The 15,183-nt window shown below is 36.3% G+C and overlaps 1 long non-coding RNA gene across 1 annotated transcript; it reads right to left on the bottom strand.

Annotated features, from left to right (window-relative positions):
* Positions 1-45: 45 nt before the first annotated feature.
* LOC132452998 (uncharacterized) lies at positions 46-955 on the bottom strand. The gene is made up of 3 exons (XR_009524549.1): positions 800-955; positions 312-371; positions 46-165 (listed from the first exon to the last, which is right to left on the bottom strand). It is a non-coding gene; the product is annotated as an uncharacterized LOC132452998 (long non-coding RNA).
* Positions 956-15,183: the final 14,228 nt, after the last annotated feature.

Genomic DNA, 15,183 nt, shown 5'->3' on the forward strand with positions numbered 1-15,183 from the left:
ATTAAGAACAATCATTGTTGGGTTGGAATCATTAAGAACAATCATTGTTGGGTTGGAATCATTAGGAACAATCATTGTTGGGTTGGAATCATTAGGAACAACCATTGTTGGGGTGGAATTCTTTTTCTTTGACCCGTAGAACTCAAAACCAGTATAGTCTTTCCACTGAAACGAAGAAAATGCAACATTCATTATAGAATTGCACATGGTTTCCTACATGCTGTCTTCGTATGTGCCGCCCCAAGGCCACTGCACTTAATGTGACGGTGCCACTGCTGTGAAGGTATTGGGTAAAAGGAAAGTCCACGTACCACGTCTCCTGTTGGTTGACGTGATTTGTCAACTTTTGACCTCACCTGGCGTTCCACACGCTGCTGGCATGAAACAAGAAAATCAATTGTGCACAAATACAAGTATTTTATTTAGAAATTATTGACTTTACTCTAAACTTTACTTAAAAAACTTTTAATAATGCGTTAACTCAGTTCCTTTAGTTCCGTTGCCATTGACCGTTAAACAAACTAAAACAACACTGTTTACAGATTCCCGCGTCATAAAAGTGGATCCGATAAGAATGTCTCCCTATGTAGGCTATGTCTACACCACTACATTACACAGCATTAAAACATTAGACTAAGCTTCCCTTTTCACAGCCTTGTTAACTTTAAAGAAAAGATGCCATTCAAACCCTAATTTGTTATTATATAAATATATGTATTTTATGTTGACATATTAATGAAATATTATCTTAGAACATAGGGTTAAATATAAAATATACAATATAAGAATAACATCTTACCCCACTTCCTTTTGGTTGTGCTAAAATAATACCCGCCATACACAGCAATATCAAAGCTCTCATCTTTATTCTGTGGTCTTGGTTTAACGGTGAACACTCTGGCTAATCGATCCAGACTTCAGCTTTATAGTGGGGCCATCTGGGCCATCCAGGCGGAGTTATCATCCTAAGTGCACTTTGACCAGCTCTGGATGAGGGTCTAGACAACTTTATTTGTACAGCCCTTTATCCAGGAGCGGCGATGCAGCCTTACACAAGTTTGGTTTTAGGATTAGGGTTATGGACCTTTATGGGCTGATTATGGTCCCACGTTCACGCAACGCAAGGGGGTCACGGACACCTTACGTCCTTGCGGACGCTCCTTGTGTCCCCCGTAAGGAAAGCATAACCTTCTGTCGAGGTGACGCAGCAGCAAGAGCTGTGATTGGTCCGCCTACCAAAACCCGAAGCAGAACCATAAACGTTCACGACTTTGTCGAAGCGTCTACATGGTCATTGCGTTGCGGGAACGTGGATCCATAATCAGCCCTTGAAGTGCGCCTCCAAAAAATGTTAACCTTCCGTCGAGGCGATCACGTGGTCCTTGCGTTGCGTGGACGTGGAACCATTATCCGCCCTTAAGAGCCCACGATCCCAGGACGGGCCAAAAATACACCACCATTGGTCAGTCTTTCAATTTAGGTATTGTTTTAAAATGATCTCCAAATAGTGCGTAAAGAAATTGAGAAAGAAATGTCCTGTTTTTCGAAATGAACAGGATTATAATCTCAGAATTCTGAGAAAAGTTTTATGAGGAAAAAGTGTTGTGTTTCTCTGAATCGGCAAAATTATGATTGAAATCTCTTTCTGAGAAGTTTTTAATAAACGAGAAATGCTTTTCTCAAAATCCAAAGAGAAGCTTGCATTCACTTGAGAGCTGGACATTTAGAGGTCAGAGTAAGATGACCATGATGAGGAGAGAGAAGAGTAGGAGGGAGGGGAGCAGGGATGAGAGGAAAGGAGAAGAATGAGGAGAGGGGAGAGGAGGGGAAATGTATAGGAGAGTGGAGGATGTGAGATGAGCGGAGGTGTCATTAGGGCTCTGCAGTACAGGCCAGATGTACAACACACACGCACACACACACACACACACACACACACACACACACACACACACACACACACACACACACACACACACACACACACACACAACTCTGTGAGTGTCTTTAACTGCCTATAAAGTAGCCTAATACATGCGTATTCGGGATTACTTTAAGATCTAATCATTTGAAAATGCTGCAGTAAAGTCGCTTGAAAATCCTCAAAGAAGTACCTATAGACATGTTGAACACTGCATCATGAAGTCCTTGTCGGCGCAAAAATGCTTTATCGTCAGTGGCGACTGGTCATTAGGGGCTAGTGGGGCTCGGCCCCACCTACTCTCACAAGAAAAAAAGAAAAGAAAATTTATAAGAGAAACTTTTATTTAATTTTTAGTCGACCCTGGCTTGCTTCATCCGGCTGAGTTTGTCTGGAGGGGCAAGAGGGGCTCTAGCCCCACCAGCCCAATGCAATGTGTATTGGACTTGAAACATTGAAATGCGCATGCTCAGAGTGTTGCTCTGTTGCCGCGCGCAAGAAGTCCGGTAGCGAAGAAGAGAAGGAGAAGGATAACTTTGCTAACAAACATACCGGAGGCACACAACCGAAATCGAATCGACAACATGAATGTGGTAGATCATCTATTGGAGCACAGATTTGAGACCCTGAGTCTGGAGGAAAAAAAATAATAATTAGAGGTAAAACGCCTTATGTCTTGTGCTCTTCGCCTTATGTCTTGTGCTCATTTATGTTTTTCCAGTCTTATATGTTCCCACTGCTGGCCTGCGCCTTGTCGTGGTGGCGATTGGGCTTTAAACCAAGACAGGCCATTCTGAATCTTTTCTTTCACAGCTATTTTCTTTGATTTCTCCTCCAGGACACTGCTTAGGCCTATGGGAGGTGTACTCCATAGTAAAATTATATTTGGTTTTTATATTAGCTCTTACAGCTGTTTGCAGTAGTATCATTTTATTCTGAGATTTACGGGAGCTTAGTTTAAAGTTTAAAATATATGCTTTCATTCTTGCAATGTTTTGATGTCAGCAATAAAAGATTAAAAGCTGCACTAATGTACTTTATTAATTTTATATATATATCTGATACATGGAGTATGTTACCCCGTATGTTTTATTCGATACATTTCGACAGTATGGGTTTACCCCTTATGGGTTTTTCATGACGACAGATAAAAAACGACAGTGTTACCCCTTATGTTTTTTTCCCATGATGACTGATGAAAAACAAGTGTTGCCCCTTATATTTTATTTGAGATACACAATTTTAAGGAGTAACACTGTGTGTATGTTTTTTTTCATGACGACCTATAAAATACGCAGTGTTACCCCTTATATTTTATTTGAAAAAGACAACAGTGTTACCCCTCATGTTTTTTTTCATGACGACCAATAAAAAACAACAGTGTTACCCCTTATGTTTTTATTCATGACGACCAAAAAAACCCCTTATGTTTTCTTTCATGACGACCAATAAAAAACAAGTGTTACCCCTTATATTTTATTTGACATAGACAACAGTGTTACCCCTTATGTTTTTTTTCATGACGACCAATAAAAAACAACAGTGTTACCCCTTATGTTTTTTTTCATGACGACCAATAAAAAACGACAGTGTTACCCCTTATGTTTTTTTTCATGACGACCAATAAAAAACAACAGTGTTACCCCGTATGTTTTTTTTCATGACGACCAATAAAAAACGACAGTATTACCCCTTATGTTTTTTTTCATGACGACCAATAAAAAACGACAGTGTTACCCCTTATGTTTTTTTTCATGACGACCAATAAAAAACAACAGTGTTACCCCTTATGTTTTTTTTCATGACGACCAATAAAAAACAACAGTGTTACCTCTTATGTTTTCTTTCATGACGACCAATAAAAAACAACAGTGTTACCCCTTATATTTTATTTGACATAGACAACAGTGTTACCCCTTTTATTTTTTTTCATGACGACCAATAAAAAACAACAGTGTTACCCCTTATGTTTTTTTTCATGACGACCAATAAAAAACAACAGTGTTACCCCTTATGTTTTTTTTCAAGACGACCAATAAAAAACGACAGTGTTACCCCTTATGTTTTTTTTCATGACGACCAATAAAAAACAACAGTGTTACCCCTTATGTTTTTTTTCATGACGACCAATAAAAAACAACAGTGTTACCCCTTATGTTTTTTTTCAAGACGACCAATAAAAAACGACAGTGTTACCCCTTATGTTTTTTTTCATGACGACCAATAAAAAACAACAGTGTTACCCCTTATGTTTTTTTTCATGACGACCAATAAAAAACAACAGTGTTACCCCTTATGTTTTTTTTCATGACGACCAATAAAAAACAACAGTGTTACCCCTTATGTTTTTTTTCATGACGACCAATAAAAAACGACAGTGTTACCCCTTGTGGTTTTTTCATGACGACCAATAAAAAACGACAGTGTTACCCCCTATGTTTTATTTGATAAATATCAACAGTGTTACCCCTTATGTTTTTTTTCATGACGACCAATAAAAAACAACAGTGTTACCCCTTATGTTTTTTTTCATGACGACCAATAAAAAACAACAGTGTTACCCCTTATGTTTTTTTTCATGACGACCAATAAAAAACAACAGTGTTACCCCTTATGTTTTTTTTCATGACGACCAATAAAAAACGACAGTGTTACCCCTTGTGGTTTTTTCATGACGACCAATAAAAAACGACAGTGTTACCCCTTATGTTTTTTTTCATGACGACCAAAGAAAAAACACAGTGTTACCCCTTATGTTTTTTTCATGACGACCAATAAAAAACAACAGTATTACCCCTTGTGGTTTTTTCATTACGACCAAAGAAAAACAACAGTGTTACCCGTTGTGGTTTTTTCATGACGACCAAAGAAAAACAACAGTGTTACCCCTTATGTTTTTATTCATGAAGACCAATAAAAAACAACAGTGTTACCCCTTATGGTTTTTTTCATGACGACCAATAAAAAACAACAGTGTGACCTCTTATGTTTTCTTTCATGACGACCAATAAAAAACAACAGTGTTGCCCCTTATATTTTATTTGACATAGAAAACAGTGTTACCCCTTATGTTTTTTTTCATGACGACCAATAAAAAACAACAGTGTTACCCCTTATGTTTTTATTCATGACGACCAAAAAAAACCCTTATGTTTTCTTTCATGACGACCAATAAAAAACAAGTGTTACCCCTTATATTTTATTTGACATAGACAACAGTGTTACCCCTTATGTTTTTTTTCATGACGACCAATAAAAAACAACAGTGTTACCCCTTATGTTTTTTTTCATGACGACCAATAAAAAACAACAGTGTTACCCCTTATGTTTTTTTTCATGACGACCAATAAAAAACGACAGTGTTACCCCTTATGTTTTTTTTCATGACAACCAATCAAAAAAACAACAGTGTTACCCCTTATGTTTTTTTTCATGACGACCAATAAAAAACAACAGTGTTACCCCTTATGTTTTTTTTCATGACGACCAATAAAAAACAACAGTGTTACCCCTTATGTTTTTTTTCATGACGACCAATAAAAAACGACAGTGTTACCCCTTGTGGTTTTTTCATGACGACCAATAAAAAACGACAGTGTTACCCCTTATGTTTTTTTTCATGACGACCAAAGAAAAACAACAGTGTTACCCCTTATGTTTTTTTCATGACGACCAATAAAAAACAACAGTATTACCCCTTGTGGTTTTTTCATTACGACCAAAGAAAAACAACAGTGTTACCCGTTGTGGTTTTTTCATGACGACCAAAGAAAAACAACAGTGTTACCCCTTATGTTTTTATTCATGAAGACCAATAAAAAACAACAGTGTTACCCCTTATGGTTTTTTTCATGACGACCAATAAAAAACAACAGTGTGACCTCTTATGTTTTCTTTCATGACGACCAATAAAAAACAACAGTGTTGCCCCTTATATTTTATTTGACATAGAAAACAGTGTTACCCCTTATGTTTTTTTTCATGACGACCAATAAAAAACAACAGTGTTACCCCTTATGTTTTTATTCATGACGACCAAAAAAACCCCTTATGTTTTCTTTCATGACGACCAATAAAAAACAAGTGTTACCCCTTATATTTTATTTGACATAGACAACAGTGTTACCCCTTATGTTTTTTTTCATGACGACCAATAAAAAACAACAGTGTTACCCCTTATGTTTTTTTTCATGACGACCAATAAAAAACAACAGTGTTACCCCTTATGTTTTTTTTCATGACGACCAATAAAAAACGACAGTGTTACCCCTTATGTTTTTTTTCATGACAACCAATCAAAAAAACAACAGTGTTACCCCTTATGTTTTTATTCATGACGACCAAAAAAAACCCTTATGTTTTCTTTCATGACGACCAATAAAAAACAAGTGTTACCCCTTATATTTTATTTGACATAGACAACAGTGTTACCCCTTATGTTTTTTTTCATGACGACCAATAAAAAACAACAGTGTTACCCCTTATGTTTTTTTTCATGACGACCAATAAAAAACGACAGTGTTACCCCTTATGTTTTTTTTCATGACGACCAATAAAAAACAACAGTGTTACCCCGTATGTTTTTTTTCATGACGACCAATAAAAAACGACAGTATTACCCCTTATGTTTTTTTTCATGACGACCAATAAAAAACGACAGTGTTACCCCTTATGTTTTTTTTCATGACGACCAATAAAAAACAACAGTGTTACCCCTTATGTTTTTTTTCATGACGACCAATAAAAAACAACAGTGTTACCTCTTATGTTTTCTTTCATGACGACCAATAAAAAACAACAGTGTTACCCCTTATATTTTATTTGACATAGACAACAGTGTTACCCCTTTTATTTTTTTTCATGACGACCAATAAAAAACAACAGTGTTACCCCTTATGTTTTTTTTCATGACGACCAATAAAAAACAACAGTGTTACCCCTTATGTTTTTTTTCAAGACGACCAATAAAAAACGACAGTGTTACCCCTTATGTTTTTTTTCATGACGACCAATAAAAAACAACAGTGTTACCCCTTATGTTTTTTTTCATGACGACCAATAAAAAACAACAGTGTTACCCCTTATGTTTTTTTTCATGACGACCAATAAAAAACAACAGTGTTACCCCTTATGTTTTTTTTCATGACGACCAATAAAAAACGACAGTGTTACCCCTTGTGGTTTTTTCATGACGACCAATAAAAAACGACAGTGTTACCCCCTATGTTTTATTTGATAAATATCAACAGTGTTACCCCTTATGTTTTTTTTCATGACGACCAATAAAAAACGACAGTGTTACCCCTTATGTTTTTTTTCATGACGACCAATAAAAAACAACAGTGTTACCCCTTGTGGTTTTTTCATTACGACCAAAGAAAAACAACAGTGTTACCCCTTATGTTTTTTTTCATGACGACCAATAAAAAACGACAGTGTTACCCCTTATGTTTTTTTTCATGACGACCAATAAAAAACGACAGTGTTACCCCTTGTGGTTTTTTCATTACGACCAAAGAAAAACAACAGTGTTACCCGTTGTGGTTTTTTCATGACGACCAAAGAAAAACAACAGTGTTACCCCTTATGTTTTTTTCATGACGACCAATAAAAAACAACAGTATTACCCCTTATGTTTTTTTTCATGACGACCACTAAAAAACGACAGTGTTACCCCTTATGTTTTTTTTCATGACGACCAATAAAAAACGACAGTGTTACCCCTTATGTTTTTTTTCATGACGACCAATAAAAAACGACAGTGTTACCCCTTGTGGTTTTTTCATTACGACCAAAGAAAAACAACAGTGTTACCCGTTGTGGTTTTTTCATGACGACCAAAGAAAAACAACAGTGTTACCCCTTATGTTTTTATTCATGAAGACCAATAAAAAACAACAGTGTTACCCCTTATGGTTTTTTTCATGACGACCAATAAAAAACAACAGTGTGACCTCTTATGTTTTCTTTCATGACGACCAATAAAAAACAACAGTGTTGCCCCTTATATTTTATTTGACATAGAAAACAGTGTTACCCCTTATGTTTTTTTTCACGACGACCAATAAAAAACAACAGTGTTACCCCTTATGTTTTTATTCATGACGACCAAAAAAAACCCTTATGTTTTCTTTCATGACGACCAATAAAAAACAAGTGTTACCCCTTATATTTTATTTGACATAGACAACAGTGTTACCCCTTATGTTTTTTTTCATGACGACCAATAAAAAACAACAGTGTTACCCCTTATGTTTTTTTTCATGACGACCAATAAAAAACAACAGTGTTACCCCTTATGTTTTTTTTCATGACGACCAATAAAAAACGACAGTGTTACCCCTTATGTTTTTTTTCATGACAACCAATCAAAAAAACGACAGTGTTACCCCTTGTGGTTTTTTTCATGACGACCAATAAAAAACGACAGTGTTACCCCTTATGTTTTTTTTCATGACGACCAATAAAAAACAACAGTGTTACCCCTTATGTTTTTTTTCATGACGACCAATAAAAAACGACAGTGTTACCCCTTATGTTTTTTTTCATGACAACCAATCAAAAAAACGACAGTGTTACCCCTTGTGGTTTTTTTCATGACGACCAATAAAAAACGACAGTGTTACCCCTTATGTTTTTTTTCATGACGACCAATAAAAAACGACAGTGTTACCCCTTATGTTTTTTTTCATGACGACCAATAAAAAACGACAGTGTTACCCCTTATGTTTTTTTTCATGACGACCAATAAAAAACGACAGTGTTACCCCTTATGTTTTTTTTCATGACAACCAATCAAAAAAACGACAGTGTTACCCCTTGTGGTTTTTTATTTACGACCAAAGAAAAACAACAGTGTTACCCCTTATGTTTTTTTTCATGACGACCAATAAAAAACGACAGTGTTACCCCTTATGTTTTTTTTCATGTCGACCAATAAAAAACGACAGTGTTTCCCCTTATGTTTTTTTTCATGACGACCAATAAAAAACGACAGTGTTACCCCTTATGTTTTTTTTCATGACGACCAATAAAAAACAACAGTGTTACCCCCTATGTTTTATTTGATAAATATCAACAGTGTTACCCCTTATGTTTTTTTTCATGACGACCAATAAAAAACCACAGTGTTACCCCTTATGTTTTTTTTCATGACGACCAATAAAAAACGACAGTGTTACCCCTTGTGGTTTTTTCATTACGACCAAAGAAAAACAACAGTGTTACCCCTTATGTTTTTTTTCATGACGACCAATAAAAAACGACAGTGTTACCCCTTATGTTTTTTTTCATGACGACCAATAAAAAACGACAGTGTTACCCCTTGTGGTTTTTTCATTACGACCAAAGAAAAACAACAGTGTTACCCCTTATGTTTTTTTTCATGACGACCAATAAAAAACGACAGTGTTACCCCTTATGTTTTTTTTCATGACGACCACTAAAAAACGACAGTGTTACCCCTTATGTTTTTTTTCATGACGACCAATAAAAAACGACAGTGTTACCCCTTATGTTTTTTTTCATGACGACCAATAAAAAACGACAGTGTTACCCCTTGTGGTTTTTTCATTACGACCAAAGAAAAACAACAGTGTTACCCGTTGTGGTTTTTTCATGACGACCAAAGAAAAACAACAGTGTTACCCCTTATGTTTTTATTCATGAAGACCAATAAAAAACAACAGTGTTACCCCTTATGGTTTTTTTCATGACGACCAATAAAAAACAACAGTGTGACCTCTTATGTTTTCTTTCATGACGACCAATAAAAAACAACAGTGTTGCCCCTTATATTTTATTTGACATAGAAAACAGTGTTACCCCTTATGTTTTTTTTCATGACGACCAATAAAAAACAACAGTGTTGAAAAGAAATAGAAAAGTAAATGCAGTTACTAAACCCGACTCTTTTCCGCTCCCCAGGATGGAGGATTGCATAGATCGTGTAGGCTCCGCCAAATTTGTGACAAAGCTGGACCTGTTAAAAGGTTACTGGCAAGTTCCTTTAACACCACGGGCCTCAGAAATATCAGCTTTCGTCACACCCGACACTTTCCTACAGTATACCGTTATGCCATTCGGGCTGCGAAATGCTCCCGCTACTTTCCAACGTTTAATGCATATCGTGTTATCTGGCGTCAAGAATTGCGAAGCTTATATAGATGATGTAGTTGCCTACTCCTCCACCTGGTCCGATCATCTCCACACACTGTCCCTCATTTTCAGCCGTCTCCGTGAGGCTTCCCTCACATTAAACCTCGCAAAATGTGAATTTGGCAAGGCCACTGTTACCTATTTGGGTAAACAGGTAGGTCAGGGGGAAGTGCGTCCGTTGGCAGAAAAAGTGCAGGCGATCATTGATTTTCCGGTCCCACAGTCCAAGAAAGCGCTGCGCCGTTTTCTTGGAATGTGTGGGTATTATCGTGGTTTCTGTCGAAACTTTTCTGATGTGGTGGCTCCTCTCACAGGTCTCGTAAGTCCTTTGAAAACGTTCGTTTGGTCCCCCGCTTGCCAGGCTGCCTTCGTGTCTGCCAAGGCGTTACTGTGTAGCGCACCTGTCCTCGCCGCGCCCCTCTTTACGCGATCGTTTAAATTAGAGGTTGACGCCAGTGCGTGTGGCGCAGGTGCTGTGCTCTTGCAGGAGGACGATCAGGCTATTGACCACTCAGTCTGTTACTTCTCAAGAAAGTTTAATAAACATCAGCTTCATTATAGCACTATCGAGAAGGAAGCTCTCGCCCTCCTGCTTGCCTTGCAATATTTTGAGGTTTATCTCGGATCTACTTCGCAGCCTGTCCAAGTGTACACAGATCACAATCCATTAGTATTTCTAGCACACATGCGGAATTCTAACCAGCGGCTAATGCGCTGGTCTCTTCTCCTGCAGGATTTTAATCTGCAAATTTTTCACAAGAAGGGTACAGAAAATGTAATAGCAGACGCTTTGTCTAGGTGTTCCTCAGATCAGGAAGCAAACATTTAGGGGTATGTTTGATTCTTGGGTGTGGGGGTGTTATGACTATGGTCATTTCTTGTGTTCGTTCTGCTGTGTGTTTGTGTGCCCTGTGCTTTTTTCTTTCTCCTGACATGCATAAACGAGTGTGCCAGGACGCGGAGATGATTGGTGGACGAGTTGCGAGCCCTGGCCTGTGGTTGGCTGCAGCCGGGAACCAACCACTACAAAGGAGCCAAGATGGCGGCCGTCTGGGGGCAGCCGGTTTTTCCCTCGTCCTCTTCCGCTTCCAACCGGCCACATTGTCGTTCTGTCTTGTGGGACATTACCTGATAGTTGAAAGTTAACGTGTGTGATCGTAAGGGTGGACTGCCAGTTTTGTTTACGGTGTTTTCTCTTGTTTTACTTAGATAGGGAGGTAAGATTTGTAGTTTGTTTTCTTTAAGCTAGTTTCTTACTTTCTAGATAGGTTTGTGTAATTTGTTATTTTGGCCTTGGTCCGCCCTGAAGTTTATCTTGTATATCTATAGATTTATTTACCTTGCATAAATAAATCTTTCCTTCACACCACTGATGATTTGGGTTGTGGCTACTTGGGAGTTGAGGAAGACAAGGGCTCATTCATGTTAGGCCCTAGGCACCCCTAGACTGGGGCCCAACATTTTTTTTCATGACGACCAATAAAAAACAACAGTGTTACCTCTTATGTTTTCTTTCATGACGACCAATAAAAAACAACAGTGTTACCCCTTTTATTTTTTTTCATGACGACCAAAGACAAAACAACAGTGTTACCCCTTATGTTTTTTTTCATGACGACCAATAAAAAACAAGTGTTACCCCTTATATTTTATTTGACATAGACAACAGTGTTACCCCTTATGTTTTTTTTCATGATGACCAATAAAAAACAACAGTGTTACCCCTTATGTTTTTTTTCATGACGACCAATAAAAAACAACAGTGTTACCCCTTATGTTTTTTTTCATGACGACCAATAAAAAACAACAGTGTTACCCCTTATGTTTTTTTTCATGACGACCAATAAAAAACGACAGTGTTACCCCTTATGTTTTTTTTCATGACGACCAATAAAAAACAACAGTGTTACCCCCTATGTTTTATTTGATAAATATCAACAGTGTTACCCCTTATGTTTTTTTTCATGACGACCAATAAAAAACAACTTTGTTACCTCTTATGTTTTCTTTCATGACGACCAATAAAAAACAACAGTGTTACCCCTTATATTTTATTTGACATAGACAACAGTGTTACCCCTTTTTTTTTTTTTCATGACGACCAATAAAAAACAACAGTGTTACCCCTTATGTTTTTTTTCATGACGACCAATAAAAAACAACAGTGTTACCCCTTATGTTTTTTTTCATGACGACCAATAAAAAACGACAGTGTTACCCCTTATGTTTTTTTTCATGACGACCAATAAAAAACGACAGTGTTACCCCTTATGTTTTTTTTCATGACGACCAATAAAAAACAACAGTGTTACCCCTTATGTTTTTTTTCATGACGACCAATAAAAAACAACAGTGTTACCCCTTATGTTTTTTTTCATGACGACCAATAAAAAACGACAGTATTACCCCTTATGTATTTTTTCATGACGACCAATAAAAAACGACACTGTTACCCCTTATGTTTTTTTTCATGACGACCAATAAAAAACAACAGTGTTACCCCTTATGTTTTTTTTCATGACGACCAATAAAAAACAACAGTGTTACCCCTTATGTTTTTTTCATGACGACCAATAAAAAACAACAGTGTTACCCCTTATGTTTTTTTTCATGACGACCAATAAAAAACGACAGTATTACCCCTTATGTTTTTTTTCATGACGACCAATAAAAAACGACACTGTTACCCCTTATGTTTTTTTTCATGACGACCAATAAAAAACAACAGTGTTACCCCTTATGTTTTTTTTCATGACGACCAATAAAACACAACAGTGTTACCTCTTATGTTTTCTTTCATGACGACCAATAAAAAACAACAGTGTTACCCCTTATATTTTATTTGACATAGACAACAGTGTTACCCCTTTTTTTTTTTTTCATGACGACCAATAAAAAACAACAGTGTTACCCCTTATGTTTTTTTTCATGACGACCAATAAAAAACAACAGTGTTACCCCTTATGTTTTTTTTCATGACGACCAATAAAAAACGACAGTGTTACCCCTTATGTTTTTTTTCATGACGACCAATAAAAAACGACAGTGTTACCCCCTATGTTTTATTTGATAAATATCAACAGTGTTACCCCTTATGTTTTTTTTCATGACGACCAATAAAAAACAACTTTGTTACCTCTTATGTTTTCTTTCATGACGACCAATAAAAAACAACAGTGTTACCCCTTATATTTTATTTGACATAGACAACAGTGTTACCCCTTTTTTTTTTTTTCATGACGACCAATAAAAAACAACAGTGTTACCCCTTATGTTTTTTTTCATGACGACCAATAAAAAACAACAGTGTTACCCCCTATGTTTTTTTTCATGACGACCAATAAAAAACGACAGTGTTACCCCTTACGTTTTTTTTCATGACGACCAATAAAAAACGACAGTGTTACCCCTTATGTTTTTTTTCATGACGACCAATAAAAAACAACAGTATTACCCCTTATGTATTTTTTCATGACGACCAATAAAAAACGACACTGTTACCCCTTATGTTTTTTTTCATGACGACCATTAAAAAACAACAGTGTTACCCCTTATGTTTTTTTTCATGACGACCAATAAAAAACAACAGTGTTACCCCTTATGTTTTTTTTCATGACGACCAATAAAAAACAACAGTGTTACCCCTTATGTTTTTTTTCATGACGACCAATAAAAAACGACAGTATTACCCCTTATGTTTTTTTTCATGACGACCAATAAAAAACGACACTGTTACCCCTTATGTTTTTTTTCATGACGACCAATAAAAAACAACAGTGTTACCCCTTATGTTTTTTTTCATGACGACCAATAAAACACAACAGTGTTACCTCTTATGTTTTCTTTCATGACGACCAATAAAAAACAACAGTGTTACCCCTTATATTTTATTTGACATAGACAACAGTGTTACCCCTTTTTTTTTTTTTCATGACGACCAATAAAAAACAACAGTGTTACCCCTTATGTTTTTTTTCATGACGACCAATAAAAAACAACAGTGTTACCCCTTATGTTTTTTTTCATGACGACCAATAAAAAACAACAGTGTTACCCCTTATGTTTTTTTTCATGACGACCAATAAAAAACGACAGTGTTACCCCTTATGTTTTTTTTCATGACGACCAATAAAAAACGACAGTGTTACCCCTTATGTTATTTTTCATGACGACCAATAAAAAACGACAGTGTTACCCCCTATGTTTTATTTGATAAATATCAACAGTGTTACCCCTTATGTTTTTTTCATTACGACCAAAGAAAAACAACAGTGTTACCCCTTATGTTTTTTTTCATGACGACCAATAAAAAACAACAGTGTTACCCCCTATGTTTTATTTGATAAATATCAACAGTGTTACCCCTTATGTTTTTTTTCATGACGACCAATAAAAAACAACAGTGTTACCCCTTATGCTTTTTTTCATGACGACCAATAAAAAACATCAGTGTTACCCCTTATGTTTTTTTTCATGACGACCAATAAAAAACAACAGTGTTACCCCTTATGTTTTTTTTCATGACGACCAATAAAAAACGACATTGTTACCCCTTGTGGTTTTTTCATGACGACCAATAAAAAACAACAGTGTTACCCCTTATGTTTTTTTTCATGACGACCAATAAAAAACAACAGTGTGACCTCTTATGTTTTCTTTCATGACGACCAATAAAAAACAACAGTGTTACCCCTTATATTTTATTTGACATAGAAAACAGTGTTACCCCTTATGTTTTTTTTCATGACGACCAATAAAAAACAGCAGTGTTACCCCTTATGTTTTTTTCATGACGACCAATAAAAAAAAACAGTGTTACCCGCTATGTATTATTTGATAAATATCAACAGTGTTACCCCTTATGTTTTTTTTCATGACGACCAATAAAAAACGACAGTGTTACCCCTTATGTTTTTTTTCATGACGACCAATAAAAAACAACAGTGTTACCCCCTATGTTTTATTTGATAAATATCAACAGTGTTACCCCTTATGTTTTTTTTCATGACGACCAAAAAACACAACAGTGTTACCCCTTATGTTTTTTTTCATGACAACCAATAAAAAACAACAGTGTTACCCCTTATGTTTTTTTTCATGACGAC

Source organism: Gadus macrocephalus, chromosome 23 (genome assembly GCF_031168955.1).
Source record: "Gadus macrocephalus chromosome 23, ASM3116895v1".
In the NCBI taxonomy this organism is placed as follows: Eukaryota; Metazoa; Chordata; class Actinopteri; order Gadiformes; family Gadidae; genus Gadus; species Gadus macrocephalus.